At 42.6% G+C, this 23,196-nt stretch overlaps 1 protein-coding gene across 6 annotated transcripts in view; it reads left to right on the forward strand.

Moving 5' to 3' along the window:
* The first annotated feature begins 2,571 nt into the window (after positions 1–2,571).
* ST3GAL6 (ST3 beta-galactoside alpha-2,3-sialyltransferase 6) overlaps positions 2,572–23,196 on the forward strand; it is a 60,023-nt gene continuing 39,398 nt past the window's right edge. For 2 of the 6 annotated variants that reach the window (XM_040621141.1, XM_040621143.1), the window contains exons 1-2: positions 3,080–3,219; positions 21,166–21,320. The gene's annotated coding sequence lies outside the window, so the exon portion shown is untranslated. Of the gene's footprint in view, positions 2,710–3,079; positions 3,264–11,813; positions 12,024–20,419; positions 21,055–21,165; positions 21,321–23,196 lie in introns of those variants that run through there. The other 4 variants (XM_008701972.2, XM_040621142.1, XM_008701974.2 and 1 more) reach the window with 4 other exon arrangements.

Below are 23,196 nucleotides of genomic sequence, written 5' to 3' on the forward strand. Positions count from 1 at the left end.
TCTGCAATGGAGAAGTTAGAGAAGTTAGGGCACTGCTTAACAGAACTAAGCTGCCTTTCGCGAAAGAAAGAGTTTTCCCACACTGTAGGCAGAGGCAGAGCTCCTGTGAGGAGAGACACTGCCTCCTCCCTATGGCTTACTCTTCTTGAGATGTACATGTTCTTTAAATAATTGCTAACAGTAGCTAAAACCCCAAGATACCCGGAAGGCCAGGCGGGCAAGATCTTCACGGAGAGGTGGAGGCATAATGGGATGCAAAAGTGATGAGCTTGGTCAAACTCAGTCTTGAGCCAGATACTGTTTAAAACTGGAGAACCCAAGCCTTGAGAAATGTTCGAAAAAAGAAAATTTCTTTTTATTATTAACTTATAAGAGGATATTGTAAGAAAGTGGTCTCTTGTCACTTCACGGGTCTCTCACCAGTCCTGGGGTTCACTGGAAGTGACTGTCCTGCTGAGAGCACACAACTTTGAGTAGGTCTCCTCTATGTGAAGCAGACAGTCCTACATCGATCATGCCCAAAAAAGCCAGGACACGTCACCTGTAAAAGTGATATAATACAACCTATCTTCCAGGGTTTGTTCTTTTGGCAGGACCTACACTGGAATTGAGAAAGAGTACTATTTTCTGTAATCTTACTCTACGCTGTGCTTAATGGCAGCCCAGGGTGGTGTGGAGAACGTGGGTTTTACTTGTCCCTAGGGACACAGAGGCCATATCCTATGAAACAATGTGATTTTAACAAAGAGATTACATCATCCATAAGCACAAAAGAATCCTAGCAAATGCCCAACCTTGTATGTACAATGCCTAAATATTATGATTTTGGGGGCCATTAAAAGAATTTGCATCTTCCAAGAGTCCTCTCCTACTTCCTGGTCCTTCCGCTCCTACCTTATTAGGATAAACCTTTTATGCAAAGGCTAAATTACATATATTTACAGAGTGAAAACATTTTCCCCAAAACAAGTGCCAAAAACACTATCCCAGAGAGAGCTAAAACCCTATAATCCCATCACCCTGCTTAATTCTTTATCACCTTCCACAGGGACTCAAAATGTTTGCACAGCTGCAATCATGTGCCCATACAATGTGTCCTGCGTTAGAAAAAAAATAATGTCACACAGCTCAGAAGTCCCTGCTCCACATAACTACAGAGACATGAGCTGTCCTGGAAAGAATACTGATCTTGGTCTCAGGCACTTCCATTTGAATCACAGCTCCAATGTAGGCAGTGTGACCTTGGACACATTTCTTAACCTCCTGACTCTGATTTCTTCATTTCTAGGGTGAGATTATTCTCGCTCGCAGGATGGATGGGAGGAGCAGATAGGATGCAGAGGCAGCAACTGACTCATAGTGGGCAATGACTGGTAGGTAGGACTTATTTCCTGAACTGATGGTTTTTGTGCCAAGCACTGTGCCAAGAATTCTCTAGATCATCATCTATTCAAATCTTAACAACCCCTGAAGATAGGTTGTATTATATCCCTTTTGACATGAAGGAAGTCCACTGAGGTTAAGGCACTTGCTCAAGGTCGTGAGGCATGCCAGTGGCGGAGGTGGAATTTTAACTAGGTTAGGGTGAACAGTGCCTTCTCGGCCACTCCTATAAAGCAGCACAAACGGCACCTAAGAATAGCTGATGACCTCTCCCCTTAGCACATGACTTTGCAGATACAAAAATCCAAAGAAGGACTGAGTGGATGAGATGTAATGCTGGTTTAATTCTGAAGATCATGAACAAGAGAAGGATAATGAGAAACTAAAAGAGCAAAGCAACCTCAAGCATAATTGACCCAGATGGGCAAATTCCCTAGACATCATTCACTACTCTGACGCCTCGGGAGCCACCTTTAAAATTTCAAAATTTGTGTGGGTGACTTCAAAGGCAATTTGTAGAAAAGGAAAAAGATAGGCATTTTCTGAATGCTCTCAGTTTTTTGGTTAGTAAAACCGGGAAAATAACAAGTGCTGTCTCCTAGGGCTGTTGTTAAAATTAACACAAATACCAGAAGTTCCATCACAGATGAAGGACTTTGTTTCAGGGCCGTGACACATTGCCGCTTTGAATTATACCCAAGTCTGTGGCTCTTCCCTCTGGGGTCATTTGATGGCATGTGATTACGACGCTCATGTCCGAAGGCTGGAGCTATTAGCTGAAGGTTGCTAGACAATGAATTATTTCACAAACACTGAAATATAAAAAGTATTCAGAGCCATCCAAGTATGAGGACTTTATTAATTTATGCTTTTCTCAAGAGAGCTACTTTAACAAGAAAGAAAATGCACGTCCCATCTTCGTTCTTCTCCTCCAAAAGACAAAAAGCACTAACACATTTGTCCTTGGAAGGCGGAGCCTAGGAATTCCGACGCTCAGTACACCCCCCTCCCCCCTTCTGCGAGGGACCAAGCCGCCTGCCTCAGTCGGTGTCACAGAAGTCCCCGGTGCGCCAAGCAAATGTGTTTACTTCTGCTGCCCGCCAGCCCGGCGGGGAGGGGGAGTACCCTGGCCACCCCACACTTTCGCCCCTGCAGCTTTCCAAACAAACCAAGGCGGCATGGGAGTGTCTTCTTGGCTGTGGAACTCGATCCTCCTACCTTGTCCTGAAGCCACCCGCTGCTTTTCCCCGGCCCTCCCTTCGTGGTGATTTTCCTGTCCGGGACGCCCGGGAAGGGCGCGCTACTGGTGTCCGCCCAGCCCGAAAGGTACGGGCTCGGCTGCGCTCCGGCCTCCCTGCTCCGGGGACGCGGAGCCCCCCCAGTCTCCCTCTGCATTGCACCTTCCTCCGTGAACTTGGCGGCGGCGGTGGTCACCGCGCGTCTGGCGCCAGCAGCCGAGCAGGAGGAGCTTCCCCGCTGCTCCGGAGGCGCTCGGCGCAGTCGCCTAGGATCCGGACCCGGGCGCGCAGGGCAGCGCACGGGGTGCCGGGCGCGTCGGGGTGCCGGGCGCGTCGGACTCCGGGTGGCGCTGCGCCGCGCCTCGCCTTCCGCGGCTCCTCCGCCTGGTCGGTGGAGAAGGAATCGTGCCCGCGCCGCCCCTGACCCGGGCCACCTTCCTCCGGTTTCCGCCGGCCTCGGGCTTCGGTGGCCCGATGCGGCAGGCGCCGCGGGAGCAGCAGCAGCCGGCTGGAGCGAGCGGCGGCGGGGGGAGAGCAGCGGGCCTCCAGCCGCCGAGCCCCGTACGCGTCTGCGGTCTTCGCTCCTGGGCCTTGGCCGGTAACTCTCTCCCGCCGGCTTCCCGGCGGGTTTGCATTGACCGGGTGAGGGTGACTGGGGGTCGGGGAGACCGAGTTCCCGACCCTGGCTGGGGCGGCCTGGGGTCTGTGCAGCCTGAGGCTGAGCGTCGCGGGTCGGGGGCACGCTGAACCGACAGCTCCTCTGCGCACCCTCCCAGCCCCGGCAGCGTCGCTTGCGCTCGCCCCCGCGTTTAGGGGCTGGGGGCGCACCCGCGGCGGAGAGGAGCTGCTGGGCGCTCGGACCCCCAAGGCGGGAGGAGGGGCGCTGCGAGTCGAGAGGACCTGCTTTGGGACCCGCTTTTCTCTAATGAAGAGGGAGCCTGGGCACTCGCGTGCCGACAAGGGTGGGGGCTCCTTGCTCACCTTTGTTTCGTAAAAGGGTCTATATGCGAACGGGAGCTAGAGGTCTGGAAGGTTCTCGTCTTTAAACATTTCCACGAAACCTTCCTTCCCGCCACAGTAGAACTAGACCTAACAAAACAAGCACCGAGGCAGTTTGGGGGAAAGAGCGGTGGTGAGAAACTCGCAGGGTTTGGGCTGCGGTTAGTTTTCAAGATAAAAAATTAGCAACTTGTGATTTTGAGGCCCTTGTTCCAGGGTTCTCTGGAGATCTCAGCCTCTTTCTACTGTGCTGTTATTTTGGCTTAAAAGAAAATCTGTAGGTGATTTCTAGAAACTAAAAACAAACCCCAAACACCTTATAGGATCTTCAGTAGAAGGGATAGGGAGAGAGGGGTGGGGGGTGCTTGCTATTAAAAGGTAATATTTAAAAACTGTATGTGGGAGAGTGGATGAGAATAACATCCGCGGATGCCAGCAGAAACCACATAAACCGCAGATTCTAAGCTCAGAAAAGTCACATGCATCTGAGTACTCTGATTAGGTGGGTAGTTAAGGGAACTGCGGGAGGGCCAGAAACTCCTTGCCCTCCTTGGCTCTTGCCCCATTTTCACACTGATGTTTAGGGTTCTGATGGCTGCCGGTACTGTGCTAGCGTGGGTGTTTGACTTTCCGGTCTTCGAACTTCCTCTCCTAACTGCAGATGGTGGCACAATCTTTTTATTTACACGGGGATGTTAAGTATTTGGGAAGATCTGGTCAGGCTGCCAGGTTATTTTCCTTTTTTTTTTTTTTTAATTTTTTATTATGTCATGTTAGTCACCATACAGTACATCATTAGTTTTTGATGCAAGGATTGCTTTTCACACCCAGATACACAAAAAAGACACTCAGATTGTTTTGTAGTCTGTAGTGGCTGATACGGCCCGTTGCCTCAGAGACACTTTATTATTTTTTTAAAGTTTTACTCATTTCAGAGAGAGAAAGTGGGGGGAGGAGGGGACAGGCAAAGGGAGAAAATCTTCAGGCAGATGCCCTGCTGAACACAGAGCCCAACACCAGGCTCCATCTCTGGACCCTGAGATCATGACCTGAGCTGAGATCAAGAGTGGGACGCCTAACCAGCTGAGCCACCCAGGCGCCCTGACTCAGGGACACTTGAGATAATAGCAACTTCGGTTTATAGGGAGAGAACTTTTTCAGAGACTGATTGTATTACCCTGATCCGGCTTGGTGAGCCTTCCTTAATTGTTTATGTGGAGGAGAAGATTGTCATTCCTTGCCCAGTGGGGCTTCTTCCCTGGAGCGATATTTTTACCATAGTCCCTGAATGTCACAATCCAGATTGTATGTCTCCTTATACAGATGCAATAAAATGAGACCACGTTTCAGTAGATTTGTTGGACATATTCAATTCGTTCTTATGCCCCAAATCCATAAAAGTCTTTGAGGCTCAGAAAGGAATAGACAGTAATTGCCAGAAGAATACCATTGAAAGCATACTGTTGGGAAAAAACAAACAAACAAACCAAAACATAAGTCTGTCTTTTGTGAAAATATAATTCTCAAGAAAATTATAATTCTCAGATTATCTCATTCGAGAACGTAGTGGCAGCTGTTTTCCTCTGTCGGAGGTACTTCTGTGTTCCACATCACGTGGCATATTGTAGGAGAGAGGCGAAATGTGCCGCGTTTCCCATAGGTCTCTGATAAACAGCCTCTGCTAGCCATGCAGATTACCCCTTGGCTTCTGTGGGAATGATTCCATCCAGGATCGGGGGCCAGATAGTTATTGAATCTACAGTCCAGTGATGCTTATCAAGGAGGTAAGGAAAACACGAAACTTCTGTGGCACCCACTGTGATCCCGTGTGTTCACATGTGTTATTTTATTAAATCTTCCCCCCAGCTGTATGAGACAGGAGTAATTAGCCCCATTTTATAGTTAAACTAAGATTGCCCTGGTGTGAGTGACTTAGAATGGATCCCATGAATGTCTGCTCACCCTCTGCCTTAACCCCATCCCAGGAACCTGCATAGCAATCATTCCTCACAGATTGTTCCATTATCTGTGCACATCATTCACCTTTGCCTTGCACACACTCAAGGTCTATATTCTCTGATCTGAATATACTTTCTCAGTTACCCCTCAGTCTGGGCTTCTGGAACAGGTGGTCTGCGTACTTTGTCTTTCTTTCCTTCTGACAACTTCCGACTTTTGTCAGGTATCTTCTGTCTTCTCTGTATCTTTGGTGTGCTGTGTCTGGCCAAATTCAGGAGGATATGTTATCTCCAAGGGATTGTGTTCTAAAAATTCTTTTCATTCTGAATATATTTTCACTGAAGTTCCTCCTCAGCCTTCTTGCCTGGAAGAAGTCTTCCCAGGGGTACATCCCTACTCTTACAGTTTAAATGAACCTCCCCTATTTATTCTGACTATGGTGGATAACAGCACACACCAGAATTTCCAGGTGAACCCTTTATGGGTTGAAAATAAAAATCTACTTGTTATTACACCGTATGTTAATTATACTTCAATAAAAAATGTCTTTGATTTGGAGCAAGCTTGATGTCCGGCACCCAGTGGATGCATTGGACATCACAGCGGGTCAGTAAGAAACTGTATTTCTGGTTCTACAGTAGGATGTCAGAAGCGCTGTTCCCTCGCCTGCTGAGGTAGCAGGCGTTCTTTCCCCTGGTGGTGATTCCCAGCACTGAATAAGCAGTAGGGTCTTAGACAGGGTCAGGAACTTGGCTGCCATACAGTCAGGCTAAGAAGGGGTAAGGTTCTGGGGATGAGTTTGAGGGCAAAAGAAAGTAAGGACCAGTAGGACCTGAGTCTGTGTTCCATGCTCATATTTCCTCTTCTTGGAGACTTTTTGTTAACCGGGGGTGGGAGGTGGGTGGAGGTGGGGGAGTGGGGGTTGGCTAGCTTACCATTTACTGTCAGCCTTCTGCACCGACCAGGGAGGGGCTTTCCTCTTCTTGGACCACTGGGAAAGAGAGGCAGGAAAGCACCCAGCCCTTGGGAATTTTTTTTTTTTTTTTAAATCACAAACACTGAAAAGCTGGGTGAAAAGATGTTCTTCCCCATTCTCTCTTTTTGCCCTCGTACTTAAGACACAGTGTGTTTAGTGGCATGTAATGCTGGTCTTTGAAGGATCCTTTAAACCTTGACCTACTTTTATCTGGTTGGGAATGGAAAGATCTGTAGATGAGGAGCCTGAAGCCTCCAGATGAAGAAGACATGGCAAGGAAGCTGGAGATGCTTGCGAAGGACGCGAGCTGCCGCAGGTTGTGGAAGAGGGCCTGGAGCTGGTGTGGCTGTGGGTCACAGTCACCGTGGTGGAAGGTAGGGGTGGCAAGGGAGCAGAGAGTGGTTTTTTGGTAAATCTTGAGTGACTTTCTGCATCCTTAAGGTGGGAAGTGAGTTTCAGCTAATATTTACTCAGTATCCTCTACGTAACGGGAGATAGTCTAGGTACTGGAGATGGGGGAAGGGCATGCAGTGTTGAACAAAATAGACAGAGCTCCTGCTCTTATAGACCTTATGTTTTTGTGGGGAATGGAGTCAATAAACAAGGTACGAATAAATGAGAACTATCTTTCAGATACAAGGCAGTGCTCCTCAGGGCGTGCTAGAGAGGGAGCTTCTTTAGAGCAATAGGAGAGCGTCTCTGAGGAAGTGGTATTTGAACTGAAATGTGAATGAGAAGTGGCTGTCCAGTGAAAAGCAGAAGGCAAAGCTTTCTAGGAAGAGGGAACAGCAACTGCAAAGGCCCTGAGGCATGAATGAATTGGGGGGTCTTTGGAGAACTTGTAGGTGGAGAGGAGTGCAAAAGGGAAGAAGATGCAGTCAGTGAGGGAGATGGGGGGGGGGAGACCATTGATGCGAAGCCTTCAAGTTTTGGAAAGGAGCTTTAATTGTTTTCATTAGAATGGGATGCCACCAGAGATTTTTAACTAGAGATTATATCAGTCTTCACCCACTGGGCATGGGCTTTCCTGTTTGTGTCTCTCACTTTCTCTCCCTGTCTCCCCTCCCACTTCTCTCTCTCCCTCTGTCATACACACACACACACACGTAATCACACATTCACCCTCACTCAGCTTTACTTCTGTCTTTTAATTGGCCCTCAGTGATTTCTCCTGCCTCACCCCAGGCCAGGGCGCAGGCATCCATGCAGAGAAGCAGGGCTCAAAGGACCCCAGACGCTGGACCTCTTACCCTCTGAAATAAATCCATATACTCACTTAGTTTCATCTTCATGCGTAAGACTGCATCACTAGCTCTGATTTCTCAATCTCTCTCCAGACTGGACCTCTAGGTATTTCTAAGAAGTCTTTGGGTTGGCTGGTGAGATCTAAAACTAGATACTAAAAATTATGTTAGTTAGGCAAATCAATTGCAATTGATATCTTTTGTAAGACAATGATTGTCACAAGAGGTGAAAATTTAAGTAATCCAAAGGCCTTGCCTTTCCTGAATACCTGCTCCTTCTCTCCCAGGCTGATGCCTACGCAGTCTGTTATGGGAGGTTTATTTGCTTTTTAGAGTACAGTTTCAGTGGAAATGTGCAAGATTTTTGTAATATTTGTCATGGGAATAGCCTATGCCTGAGAAATTTCATTTCTATTGGTCTTTGTAAATGATTTTAGAGTAATACTTAAATCATGAAGGCTTATGTCCAGGCTGGTGTCTCCTACTAGCACTGGTTTATCAGAAATGAACAAGTCCCCAGCCTCTTAGCCATTATCCTTTGACTCCAGGATAGCTCCTCATCACCAGTATATTACCCTTTGGGGGAGCTTGGTACATTCCTTAGAAAATTGTTACTGAAATTCTTTAGCCACATGCCCTGTTTATTAACTTAAATACTTAATGACACTAATATACGTAACTTGAACAACTCACTTGAAACCTTTTGTATCTGTTTTTTTTTTTTTTTTTTTTTTTTTTTTTTTTTCTGGCTGATGGGCTAAAATCTGGAATACCTTTCTATCTAATAAGGCAATGATTACATCTTGTCCTGTTCGCCCCTGGTCTTCTGTACTTGGTGCAGTGTTACAGATAGAACAAACATTTGCCAAATGACTCAATCAGTGTCCTTGGATTAACTCACAATGTTAATACATTAGCTCAGTTGTAACATCTTTATAACTATTATGATTCATTTTTTGTAACTATTAAGATTATCAACTTGGTATCTCAAAAACTACCCATTGGAGAAAGCAGGTGAAAGATGAATTCATCCCTGTGGATTTATATGTTAATTAAAACTCTTTTGGCTTTGAAAAGGTTTTTCTTTTTGAAAATATTATAGTGTACTTGTGTTGACAGAAAGAGACCAGTGTGTAAATGTCATCAGATGGATAGTCTTAAATTTGTTTCCATGTACAGTAAACTTTCTTCTTTTTTCTTTCCTCCCTTCCTGCTCCCTCTTTCTCTCTCTTCCTTCCTTTTTCTTTCCCTTTCTTTTTTCTTTTCTCTTCTTTTTTCTTTTCTTTTCTTTTCTTTTCTTTTCTTTTCTTTTCTTTTCTTTTCTTTTCTTTTCTTTTCTTTCTGTTTTTAAGTAAGCTCTAAGCCACACATGGGCTTTAAGTTACGACCCCAAGAGCAAGAGTCGCGTGTTCAATCAACTGAGCCAGACAGGCGCCCCAGTAAACTTTCAGTACAGTTTCATAATTCATAATTTATGACGATTTGAGTTGGGTCAGGTCTGTGGTCATATTACTGAGGAAATAAATGTGTGTGCCAAAGATGTGAATAATAAAGTCATTTCCCTCTTTAATAGTACATCTTTAAGTCCACAGTTTCAGGCACTTTGGTAGGCAGAGACATGTATTGCTCAAGTGCCAACACTTATTGTAAACTTTCTTAGATTCTTATCTAATAAGAATAAGAATCATTTAACCTAGTTAAATGAGATACATATAAATGCCGTGGGGGATGAAAAGTTCCCTTCATCAAGACTGCCAGAGCTGGGAGGAATGGGAAGAAGAGCTGGGGAGCAAGAACTGAGGGGCTGTGGTTCGTCACAGGGGCCAGCTAGGGGCTCCTGCTGAGACTCATAGTGACAAAGTTTCTCACAGAGAATGATGTCTTCCAGAGCACCGTTTTGGTTAATAGAGGTATTCTGTATTCATATTTTTAAAATCCTAAATATTTAGAGGTTTTGCCTTTTATATTTTCTGTCCCACAAACACATAATGCTGTATAAACACAGCCTTCTTGTTTTCGAGCTGTTTCTATGGAGTCCGCTCCCCCCACCCCATCAGATTTTAGTCCTCAGAGAGGTTATCAGTCCTTTGTTCCTGACAGTTGGTGGAATTTTCTTCTTAGAAAATATTCTATTGCAAATATTTAGGCAAGCACTGCAGAAGGTGCCACTTTTATTAAAATTAAACATGTTTTTAAGATAAACTAATAAAAAGAAAATATATGAAACAAAATTAAATGCTTTTATTAAAATCTTGTGCAATCCTTTAGTATAGAAGAGTTGTTTATGAAAGGGTAGAGGAGGCAGATATGAGGGAATGTGTACATTTTCTGTGTTTAGCATGGAGCCAAAGCATAAAAAGGTAGAGATTTAAAAAAAAAATTCCCAGACATTTTAATGGATGATTTATAGCTGTATTAACAAGTTGAAAATGGGTTATCCAGTTGCATTTAGATAAGAGCAATGAGATGATAATCCAGGCCTTCAACTAGGACATGAAAGGATATTCAATAGCTTTTTAGCAACAACAATTAATTTATAATTTTATTTAACTGATAGACTTGAAAGTTAAAAGAACTTTCTGTTGTAAATGTAAATGATGTTTGTGAGATAAAGGACACTTCTTTCAAATTACTTTTGATATTTGGAGCCAATATTTTAGGTAAATGTCAAATTTAGGTATATGCCAATATTTTAGGTAAAAGTAGTTTAGCTAATTACTCTTGTTTGATTCCAGCTTTGCTACAAATAAATTAGAAATAATTGGATATTTTGATAAGCAGGATATTAAGAGGGAGGCATGCTTTCTGATCATGAAGTACCTATATATGTTTCCAGACACTGAGTTGTTTGGAGGACAAATCTGGTCCACCTATTGCCAAAAAAAAAAAAAAAAAAAAATGTTTTCACAGCTTTGGTGGGTAGGGGTCTTCTGCTCTAACCATAAAATGATACAATAATATTCTTAATCTTCTATCTAAGCTCTCTACCTGTGACCACCAATATTCCTGTCCATGTACCTTTTATGATAACATCCTTGAAGCATGGTTTTCATTATGGAAATTTTTTCTACTCAGAAATCCAGAGAATTTCTCCAACTGGTCTTTGAAGTTTTCTGTTATCTCACGATGCTACCTTTCATTTTATTCTCCCATTGGAACCTGTAGTCACTGCCGGCCTTCCAGTGCTTTCGCTTGAGATGGTCTGTTGCTACTTAATGCCTTTCCCCTTCCACCCCACTCTTCCCCCACAGGCCAGAGGATATCCTGTGTTCGTTTTCTAGCTTCATGGCTTATAACTGCGTGACTTTGCACAAGTTGCCTAATGACTCTGAGCATCACTTCCCTTGTTTATAAACTTGACGTAAGGGCCATATCACATTATTGCAATAAAAGAAAACACACATAAATAGGTCAGCATAGTTTCTGCCAAATACCATTTAATCTGTATTACTTACCGTTATTATTGTTAAAACTCTATAATGATAGCTATTATTACAATTCTATTCTTCCTCAAATTGTTAAAAATTAACTTTCTCCAGAAAGACTTTCTGCTTGGCCTCATCGAGCTCTAATTTTTCCTTAAGTCTGTTTCATCTTAGCACCTGGCTTCACTTTGGACTTTATTGATGTACTCATGTTGTTGTATTTCTTTATTCTTCGGTGAACAGGAGCCAATGTTTGGGCACCTATGATGTGCCAGGTGCTGTGCTGTTTACTATCTAGGGATCTAAAGTCACATGGAGGAATGCAGTGTGTGTGTGTGTGCACACGCGTGTGCCCCCGCGTGCACACACATGCAGGCATACGGGCTTTGGGTGGAATTGGGAATGAAAATCTGTTGGTTGAGTAGCACTAGGAGTTTTTCACAATAAACAATAAATTTAAGAAGTAAAAACTGCTCTATTCAGATGCCCACTAAAAATCTCAACATCTTTTAGCCTGAATTTTTTTAGGTGGTTTAAAAAGTATGATAGTTATCCTTATTCTTGAAACAGCGTTACCTGTGCTTTCTTTCTTAGACTCTCCTCTGTCCTCATCCGAATGCAGAGTGAAGGTAGAAAGTGAAGTCCTCCCTGAAGAGCAGAATACAAAAGATGATTCTGAGCTATGGTGGGGAGAGGGACTGTTGGGAAGGTGAGGAGAACATTCCAGAAGGTGCAAACAGTGCGGTCAAAGGTGCTGAAGCATGAAACAGTATTGAGAATGACTAAGAACTGTGCAAAGGTTAGTGCTTTTCGACCATGGTGTTCAAAGTGAAGCATTTTAGGAGATGCCCCAGGAGAGAACATAGGCGTCAGCTCAGTCAGACTCAGACCTATGGCCTAGGATGTTTGCATCTCCTAAGAGGTCGCGCACTTGGGGAATGTAGGTCTATATGGACAATTTATAATAGGCAAATGGTTCACATTGCTTCTAATACTGGATTTGGATTGTACATGTGGCATGGAGTACATCTCTTCCATTTGCTGCTTTCATGAGAAAATGATGAAAACATTAGTAATGGTGATGGGTAATTGATGTTGGAGCTCTCTTTAATAGTCCAGGAATTTCAAACATAGAAATATTAAATGTCATTTGAGACTTCTGAAGCATGGGATTCTATTTGCAAATTGAGAATAGGGATGGGCTTCAGTGGGACAGAGACACCCAGGGAGAAGAGGTAAGAGGATCACTACAACTTCCTAGCCTTGAAACTTTCGGTTCCTCCTTAATACATTTTACACAACAGAAAGCCCAGTGCTTCTGTTCATAGCTTCATTTTCTATAATTGCATGCTGTGTTTTTACTCCAAAAATATGTTTTCCGCTAAGTCTGAGTGGTGTCCAGCACTTTAACTCTGTCCTTTGGTGTTGATTTCTCTTGCTTGGAGATTAAGCAATCGGATCCAGAACACCCTAACCACAAGAGTTTAAAATTCCCAGAGAAGAATGAGATGTGAAAGAAAAAACTTTGGAACTTACTTGAACTGTAATTAGCCTGAAAATGGAATGTGTGGGAGAGGTCTGCAAGGAGGGTAGGAAAACAGAGGGCAAAGCAAAAAGTGCCCTAGCATGTTTCCAGCACTGCTGAGGGGGGGATGTAGCCTTATGACTTATAATGGGTCTCTGCTAATCAAACAAAATTTTTAATTATCACTCATATATAGGAGTTTCCAATCTGCCAGTTCAAATATGTGATTCCTTGGCCTTCGCATTCTTCTCATCTTAAGTAAATTACTTGAGCATTTCTGGTTACACACCTGCTCCTAGGAGTTGAACATCTCAGGTAAACTGGCCGCTCAAGTGGCTAACGCTTGGGTTGTGGCTTCTCCCAGACAGTGCCCCTCTCTGAGGCTCTGCTTAGGTTGCTAAGACCTCTATTTTCTTGGACAGCTCCAATTTCTTTAATTTTTTTAAAGTAATGTTTTCATGGAAATATATCGGACATACAGCGGAGTACAAAACCGTGTAAGTGTAGTTTCCTGCATTTCTTCCCAGCGAGCCCCCCCCTCCCCATGTCACATGCCTCTGGATGAAGAGCTAGGGCACTGCCTGCCCTCCAGGGCTCCCACCCTGTCACCACTCTCCTCCTTAAACGTAATCACTGTTCTGACTTTCACTACCGAAGGGTAATCTTTTCTGTTTGTTTCTCTTTAACTTGAATTAACACCCAGGTATTCTAAAGAGCTCTAGAGCACCAGAGTCCTTCTGGCTGAGAGTGAGGACTGGGCATGTCAGGAAGAATGTTCTAGGTTGAATTGTGGCCCTCAGAAAAAGACACGTTGAAGTCCTAAATCCCAGTACCTGAGGTTGGGACCTCATTTGCAAATAGGGTCATTTCAGATGCAATTAGTTGAGATGAGGTCATGCTGGAGTAGCATGGGCTGCTAGTCCAGTATGACTGGTGTCCTTGTAAGAAGCACCCGTGTGAAGACAGAGGCACAGGGATAACACCGCATGGAGACAGTGGTTGGAATGACGCATCTATAAGCCGGGGAATGCCAAGGAGTGTTAGCAACCCCCAGGAGCTAGAAAGAAGCAAGGAAGGATTTCTCTGCTACAGGTTTCAGAGGGAGCACGGCCCTGCCGACACCCTGGAGTTCTAGCCTCCAGAACTATGAGACAATAACCTTCTGTCATCAGAAGCTACCCTGTTTGTGGTACTTTGTGCTTGAAGCCCTGGGAAACAAACATAGAGCTTTCCCGTCATTGCCTGCCGGGCCTTTGCTGAGGAGTCCTTACCCGTCCTACCACACCAGGCCGGGGCCGCATCCTCCAGCCAGTTTTCCCCGGTTCCTCTGGTCCTTGATAGGGAAACCAACCAACCAACCCAAACTTTATTCTTTAAATGAAATCTCTATTTTCAAATAGTATGGCATGCTGTAAATTAAGGTTTCATTTTGCTGACCTTAGAGATATCAAAGACCAGTTCTCATTTGAGAAAATAAAAAAGCCCTCAGATCAAAAAGCAGCCCAACAATTAGGCTTTAGTAAGTAATAAGAAACTACGCAAAACATACTGGACAACAGAGTACTTCCTTTAGCAAAGGATTCGTTTTAGTCTGCCTTACAACTTACCTATTTTTTATTCCGGGCTGAGTTTCTGGTGTTAGGGAAACTACAAGGACTGTACTGTTGTGAGGTCCCCAGGGTGGGACCCACAGACTTGGGCCACTTCCTGTTCTCTTCGTTTGTAGCCTTGCTTGGGAACCTAGGGACTCGGTGGCTTTTGCCTTACTTAACTGCTCGTAGCACAGACTGTCCCTTAGCCTCATATGTCCGTAGCATATACCCCTTCCTTTCTGTCCAGAAGTCATTCCTTACTGCTACTAACTATGGGGAGGTCTTCAGGACATTTTTAAAAATCATCAGATGTGGGGGGGAGTTTCAAAAGTTCAAGTGATCCTACTTTTGGTTTCTGGTCTATCTGTGATGCCTTATACTTATGCTGAGTCTCTTTCAACTTCTGGTTCCTACTGTTTATACTATTTATTTCTATTTTGCCCTTTGAGGGGGAATGCAAAACAAAATTGTAGGTTTGGGGCTAATCATGTATTCTGCACGATACACATATTGTGTGATGAAAACTGATAAAATGTGCACTTTGAATCTGTAGGTAAGAGGTTAGAGGGGCGCCTGGGTGGCACAGCGGTTAAGCATCTGCCTTCGGCTCAGGGCGTGATCCCGGCATTATGGGATCGAGCCCCACATCAGGCTCCTCTGCTGTGAGCCTGCTTCTTCCTCTCCCACTCCCTCTGCTTGTGTTCCCTCTCTCTCTGGCTGTCTCTGTCTCTGTCAAATAAATAAATAAAATCTTTAAAAAAAAAAAAAGAGGTTAGAATGAGGCAGAAGGTTATGTTTGGTATGTTTGTCTGTGTTTAAAATTGTGACTGTAGGGGTTTGCTTTCTTGGCCCAGATACCCTTACACTGTGAGATCTCGTGCCATGGGATGTCTGAGTAATAAATACCTGTGATGGATGGACAGATAGATGAATGAATGAGGAAGCTGCCTCTTGGCCCGTTATTTTATTGAACTGCTGGTAGGATAAATTTCAGTTGGGTTCAGGGCCACCTCCGGAAGCCTGGAAGGGTTTTCCTAAGCTCAGTAACATTTCTTGGGCTGGAGTCCAGGGATCTAGAAGTTATATCTCCTTGACTTGCCTATGGAACGTGCTAAGACATTTGGCTTGTGTGAAAATGGGGCCACACAGTCTGAATCCATTGGGACCCCCAATGTGATGGAGTTACTTCTTTCATTGGAAATCCAGATTTCTTCTTCTATTTACCTACATGAGGGTGGTGTACCCTTCTTCGGAAACCTGCTAGGAGACTTTACTTCCCTTTCCTTCTAAGGACAAATGCCCTTCTTCAAATTCCCTTTTGCATTTTCTGGACTAAGTTGTCTTCTAGCATGAAGAATGCAGCTATTAGTAAACAGTTACCCATATTTTAAAACATCGGCCTTTGGAGGCTTTCCCAGAAATCTTCTTTATAGGAAACAATGTTAAAGGTGTAGGAATCCCATAGATGGGTCTTCACGGATTTGTGGAGTTGATTTTAGTTTACACTTTATAGTAAAACTTGCTACAGTGTCCTTTGAAAAGTTCCATTAATGTCAGTCGATGATTGTTTTCAGTCCCACTGTTTATAGGCCTAACGACTTCAAGATCGTTTTATTGCTTTGTTTAAGGGTCTTCTTTAGCAAACATTGACTCCGGCACATAGTAGGCAGTTGCCAGTCCCTTGAGTCTAAAGAAAGATTTGGTTATCTTTGTGTGTGGTTGTGCCTTGGATTATTTTCTGGCCAAAGCACAGAACAGAGCATTCCAGAGAAATGTTTGTTTTGTTTATCTGCTTGCTCAAATGCTCTGATTTTTCTGAGTGTGGTTGCCCAGAAAGAGAAAGTGGTTGTAAGATAACAGACTCTTTTCTGCACCTACTTTCTCTTCAGTCTTCAGTATGTTTTGTTTTCAACAGGATTAGTATAGATTCAACTTAACTAGAAATTTACTTTCTCATTTAAAACACTGTTAACTTCCCCTTTTCAGAGAGCTGCAGTATTTTAATGATCTAGGTGTTTCTATATGACTTGAATTATCAAAGATTTCTTTCTTTAGAGAAAAACCCTATTTAAAAGGGAAATTTTCAATTTTATTTTATTTTTTAGGAATATTTTATTTATTTATTTGAGAAAGAGAGAGAATGAGGAGTGGGGAGGGGCAGAGGGAGGGGGGGAGATCCCTGGACCCGGAAATCATTACCTGAGCTGAGGGCAGACGCTTAACCACCTGAGCCACCCAGGCACCCCGGAAATTTCAATTTTGAAGTATTTCTAGCAATTTCTAAGATTCACTGTCTCAGTAAAATATTTTATCTAGATTGGAAAAAAAAAAGAGATTTGGCTCCGAAATGGCATTTAGATAAGCAATCCTCTGAAAGCAACCTAAATGTCTGCTAGTAGGGAATGGATAACTTTGTGATATATTTGGTCGATAGAACATTCTCAGAACTTGAAAAGAATGAGCCAGATCTTTCTGCATCACATCAGTATGGATGGAACTCAGAATCGAAAGTGTCGAGTGAAAAACACAAATTTCAGAACGTTATAAATTTGTTATGTAAATGTTAAACATTACTTAGAACAGTATCATATGCCATATAATGTTTATGAATGTGTGTGTGCGTGCGTACGTACGTATGCCTGCGAATAAAAAGTGGACTGGCTCTCTATCAAATTCATGATAGTGGTTGTCCCTGGGAGAAGAGGAACAGGGACAGGAAGGGGAGCATAAATGTGCGTTTTAAAGAAGTCCCTGAGAAGATATGGTTATCTCGGTTAATGGGTTCACGGGCATTTGTTATATTAACATATGGACTTCCATTAATGTTTTGTAATAAAAAAATTCCTTGTAACATTTCCTAATGAAATAGGTTCCAACCAGGAACTGTGTGTTTATCAAGACTCTGGAAATGAGGCTGAAGCTATTCGAATACATCTCTATTTCACAGTGCCATTCTGTGGAAAAGGAAAGTTGACAGAACGAATCTGGAACGTGAGGAAAGCCCACGTTCACCTGCTCCTGGGAAGTTCTCGCAGCTTACGGGTCCAGAGTTAGCACCCAGGCAGCAGATTCCCTAGACGAGACCGCGGCTTGCCACCTTCCAGCTTTGAGATCCTGGGCAAGCTGACCTCTCTAAGCCTTTCTGTGGCCTTAGCTGTAGAATTCGAGTGACATTGCCCGGGCGGTGCTGGGGAGGACTGGGAGCTCACGCGTGCAGTAGGCATGCCGCCGAGATTAGCTGTTACCGTTGCCAGCGTTACTCCATCAGCAGCCTCAGTTCTTCTGTGTAAAGTTTTCATTCTCACCTAAGAATCTTTGCAAATGCTCTTTCCTCTGCCAGGAATGTTTTTCATTTTCACCCTCTTTCATCTGGTTAACTCTTCAGTGGAGTTCTCTGAGAATTCCCCCAGACTCTTCAGAGAAGCTCCCTGTCCTTCCGGACCTGGGTCAGTTTCTACCCATATCATAGTTGTACTTCAAATAATTACTTGTGAACTGCTTGCTAATATCTGCCTCTCTCCCGGTTGGTCATCTGGGTTTTTTTTCCTTCACTACTTTATCTTTAGTGCCTAGGACAATGTCTGGTATACAGTAGGCATTGAGAAATTATTTATTGATGAAATCAACAGTTATTATAGATGGTGGAAACGTTCAGAGTTAATTTTATCAGGAAATCAATTTGACTCACTTTGCCAAAAGGATTAACCTACTAGTATTAGAAAGTAAATCTAGGATTATATGATTTCATAAAAAAATACTTATCACATGTATTTGTTTACTTGTAATAATATTATAAAATACCCCAAATTAAGATTTGCATCGTATTTGTAGTTTGGCTTTAGAGAATCATCTGATGGATAGTAATATAAGTATCATCACATATTTTCATGTGCTGTGGAAAGCAGAAAATTTTCCAGTACTTTACTCTTAAGATTTTGTGCAGGTTCATCTGACGGCTTACCCATGTTAACTCACTTTTATAGCAAAAGAGGAATTAACAGGTGCTACTTCCCGAGGAGCAGAATAAGCTAGGTTCATTCAGAATTAACTGACAAGTAAATAAGCAGCTTGAAAAAAAGGGCTTTTGTCAATCAGATAGAATGCTACTTATAACTTTCAAGCAAACTGAAACAGCGAACTCTGACTTTCAGAGTCAGAAGAAAGACAGGAGACTGGTTCCCTCTTAGTTGTTGGTTTATTTACTCTGGGAGAGAAACATAAGAACGCTTTCAAATTTAAGGAAGGTCTGTGTTCAGATATTAGCACATTTCTCCAGGAAAGACATCACATAGGATTTCGAGCTGATTAAAGTCCAGATTTATTTGATAGGGGAGCAGAGCCGAAACAGGGACTTTCCAAACACTGAAGGAATTTTTATGACCCAGATGGATGGTAGGGAAGTGAAATTTCAGGGCTAGGTAAATAATGCAAAGCCCTCCATTGAAAAGGCCACAAATTGTAGCCTTGGGAGACTTACCCCCTCCCCACCTTTGGAGACACCCGATTTTATACCACAGAACACTGGGAAAAATTTATAGCTATATTTTCTTTCATTCTACTTCTCTGTTCGCTGTTGTATACTGAAATCATAAGTTACTGCATTTTTGAATGCTGAGTGCTTATTTACAATGTAGTTATTTGCTTTTAAATATTTGCCAAGCTTGGAGGATGACCATCATTTTTTTTTAGTGGAAGTAAAACATCTCTTCTTTAGAATTGTGCAAAATTAATTATTGTTCAAAAGTATGATGGGGGCAGGTCCTGTAAGATACCAAGATACAAACTTTCTTTGAATTTTGAATGTGTGGACTCACAAAATCCTGCTAATCACCACTTACGCTATTTATTAGTCATCTGCCCCCAAATCAAGGTGGAAGAGTCCTTTTGAAGTCGTATGGTTAGAAGACTCTGTGCACTTTGGGGAACACTGGTTTAAATCACAGTCTAAGGCTTATAGTCGAGTCACATTCTTGACAATCTTGACTCACAGCCTTGACATTACCTGGCAGCTTGCTAGACATGCGGATTCTCCGGCCCCACCCCAGACCTACTGAATCAGAAGCCACAGTTTAACGAGATGCTCGAGTGATGCCAATGGACATTTAAGTTTGTTAAGCACTGCTGTCCAAATGCTTCCCAAGTGGTTTTTAGAACAGAGTATCTTTAGTAACAAGTGACTCATTAGCCAATAATGCAACCTGTATTATCTTTCGGCAACCCAAATATTAGCAGGTTCTCTCTTACTGAGCTCAAACCTAACTCCTTGAATACTGCGTTTACTGGTTTGGGCTTATACCCCCCCTACCCCCCCCCCCCCACCTCACTAAGCCTTCAGAACCAGGCTAATGCCTCTTCTTCATGACGGTCATTCAAACATGAGAATGGGTGATCTTGTTTGCTGCCTTGATTTAAGTTTCTCCAGGTGTAACTAAGTCCCCATCCCCCAGTGTTCCTGATGAGACTGCTTGGGGTTTCTTTACCAGGTATTCAGACTCGATCATTTTAAAGGACCCTTCCAACTTCAAAATTGTGATTTCTCCTTTACTTTCAGCTGGTAATAAGTACTAGTGGGCAGAAGATGATAGAAACCCAGGAGCTGTACTTTCTTTGCATTTAGAGAGAATGATTCTGAGGCACAAATGTATAATTATCCATAATTTCCTTAGGCTCAAAATTCTGCTTCACAGTGGAGACTTCCATTATAATAGAAGCTACTAGAAAACACCACTTTGCCTTTCTTCTAATTTCTAAATGCATCAACTACTTGGCATTTCAAAAGTGGAAATAAGCGTTTTTTTGTGTCTTATAAATTTTCAATTTCAAAAACCAGAATTCCCTGTAACCCACAACTTAGCAGATCAGCGGATTTCATTTTTCTCTAGTGTCGTTCAGTAATGTGTCACATGCACATCCATCTTATACACAGAAATAATTTTCGTGTTCTCAGCTTCTCAAATTTTTCCTTCTTGGTAGAATCTAAATATTTTTTCATGTTATTAAATGATTTTCATAATAGCTAAGTACAATTATTTCCTTATTGTAGGACATTAGAGTTCATAGTGACTTCTTAAAGTATTTGCCATATTTTGTTGGTTTTATATTTTGATATTTGTTTCCTAAAAAAATTTTTTTAATAATATTTTCTACTAGCACAAGGGCAGAGTGTGCAATGTTTTGGTTTGTTTCTTACACAAGACACCGCAATGTCTTGTGTAAGAAAGGCTGTAGCAAGAGCAGTTTGGGATTTTTTTTTTCAAAATTTTTTTGAGAAGGTAGCCCACAGCACATTCTTAAACCAGTTGTTCTTGTAATTTCTCCATGCTTCCTTTCCCCTCACTTTCTTCTGGATATTTTCATTCTTCTTAACCTCCTCCTCATTCTCCTGTTTCCCTTCCCTTCCTCCTCGGAGGGTTTTCAGAGCAACAGCTCCCTCTCTCACCTCTGCATTTAACAATAAAGCTGTGTGTATGTGTGGAGAGAAGCTGAAAAATAAGACAGATGGTTCTTTCATTACCAGGTTGTTTTGGATTAATTGAACTGGATATGGGTTGTTTTTTTTTTTTTTTTTCCTCCCAAGGAGACCGAGCTGGACCCTGTGGATAACCAGCCTTGAACTATAGTAATGCAATATATGCTGCCGGTTTTGTTCTTGGATTTTTGTTTTGTTTTTGGTGATTTCATCATTCTGTCAAGCATTTTGGGAGGGGTCAGAAGTGAGTTTACTAAGATAATGTATTTATTAAACATTTTTTAATGGCTTAAGGTTTTTCTTGGGCAGTTGAGCCCATTCTTAATAAGCATACTATCTTTGTGTTTTCTTTCAGCTCTTGCAAGTAACGAAGCAACCCAGCCCTTTGTCTTGGGTTATTTCTAGTGGAGGGGCTCCGACAATTTAGCAGACAGGCTCCCAGGCCTCTGGGACCCTAACCACATCCCTCACCTTCGGGAGCCTTTGGGAAACAGATTCCTAAAAGTGCAGGTAAGAGAAGGCAACACTACCACTGCCTCAGGCTTCTTAGATGTGAGTTTGAACACTTGGAATGTTCTTATACAACGTTTCCACCTCTAGCAAATGACTTTAAAATGCCTATTAATTTATGTCTTACTAGTTCAACATGGGGCCAGAGGGCCCTTGAGACTTTTAATGTAACCAGTGACTCGTCAGCATATCCCAAAATTGAGCTATGGAAGTTATAAATACTTTTATTATTATTTTAAAGTTTATTTATTTAAGTAATTGCTACACCCAGTGTGGGGCTAGAACTCATGACCCCAGGATCAAGAGTTGCATGCTCTTCTGATTAAGCCAGCTGAATGCCCCTTAAATTTTTGTTTTATTCTCAGTGTGAATAGATCTTCTTTGGGACTATTCTAAGCTAATATGGAAGTGAAAGAGTAAGAACATTACATGCATCACAGCTATTGTAGAAACCACTGTTAATAAGCTGTGTAACCTTGGGCAAGATGCTTGCCCTCTCTGGGCATTGTTTTCTCAATAGAATGAACTCAGTTCCCTCTCCATCCTTAAATTAAATAATAATTTTATTAAAGTACCTTGTATGATTTTTAGGCCTATTCTCCTTATCATTCCTGGAACCCATGTACAAATTTAAAACCCCACTTCATAAATTTATTCTGAGAAAGCTCTGGAGCTCACATGTCCGTCAGGAATCAGTTCCACATTTTACCCGTGCATCTATACAGTCTTTCTGATTTGTGAAGGCTCATCAGAAAGAAGTTATTTTTCGAGCAAATTTGTTACATTACTGTTTTGTTTGAAAGTCGTTTTTGCGAAGGACACCCATTGGCTGAGAACATAATGCCTTAGTGGTACTGGCAAATTTGGACATGTACAATGGTTTTGGGATTTGGTCCTTGGGACTTTTCTGAGCTCTTCATTGTTCACACAGAGATTATTCATGAGTGGTTTCAAAGCCCTTCCCCGGGGTCCTGAGCCACTGGGCTTGCAAACTTTCGAACACCACAGACTTAGGGCTGGATCTGCAGGTTTCTTACTGCTCGACGTATCTTAATTTAACGGAATCTGGGCTGTCATCATCTTGGTGATTTGTAGAACTGTCTTTCCTGCCAATCTTGACATCTCCTGGCATCAGACGCAACTATTTTGAGTCTTTATAGCATAATGGTGAAGGGCATGGATTCTGGCGTGTGCCTGCGCTCGAATTCTAGCTCTGCCGCTTACTCCCCGGGGATTCTTGGGTACGTTACAATTTCTCTCTGCTTTAGTGTCATCATCCGTGTGACAGGGATGACAACAGAAAGGGGGATTTTGAGGATTAAAGGAATTACATATGTAGACTCTTTGAGCAGTTCTGTTATGTAAGCGTTCAGAACATTTAAACTGTTTTTATTGCCATCTGTTGCAGTGTTTCGTTTTCTGCTCCCGTTCTCTAAGGCTAACAGACACTCAGCTCCTCACCCTCACCTTGTTAGACATTGCTGATTGACCCTGCTATTTTTTTCTGAATCGAGAACACAATGTTTGAATCCTTCTCAGTAGTATAATGGTGTAAGATGAAACTTTTTGTCCACTCAAATTATTTCCAGAGTTCTTGATTTTATTTCTTGCTTCAAGACATAAATTTGATATGCTAATTACAAGTCTAGGTTGTTTTTTACTAAAACTCTAGAGCAGTTTTATTATGAAAAGCATAAAAAGATGTAGCTTCTCTAGCCAGAAATAGGGTCTAATTCTAACATGAGTTTTGCTGATGGATTGCTACTGCCTTGAACCAGCCCTTTCATTTTTTATTCAGAAGCAGATGAGTAAGTCTTCCTATCATGGATACTTTGAAATGTTGAAATGAATGTGCAGAAAGAGCTAGCATAGTAAT

Source organism: Ursus maritimus, unplaced genomic scaffold (assembly GCF_017311325.1).
Source record: "Ursus maritimus isolate PB19 unplaced genomic scaffold, ASM1731132v1 scaffold_4, whole genome shotgun sequence".
Classification (NCBI taxonomy): Eukaryota; Metazoa; Chordata; class Mammalia; order Carnivora; family Ursidae; genus Ursus; species Ursus maritimus.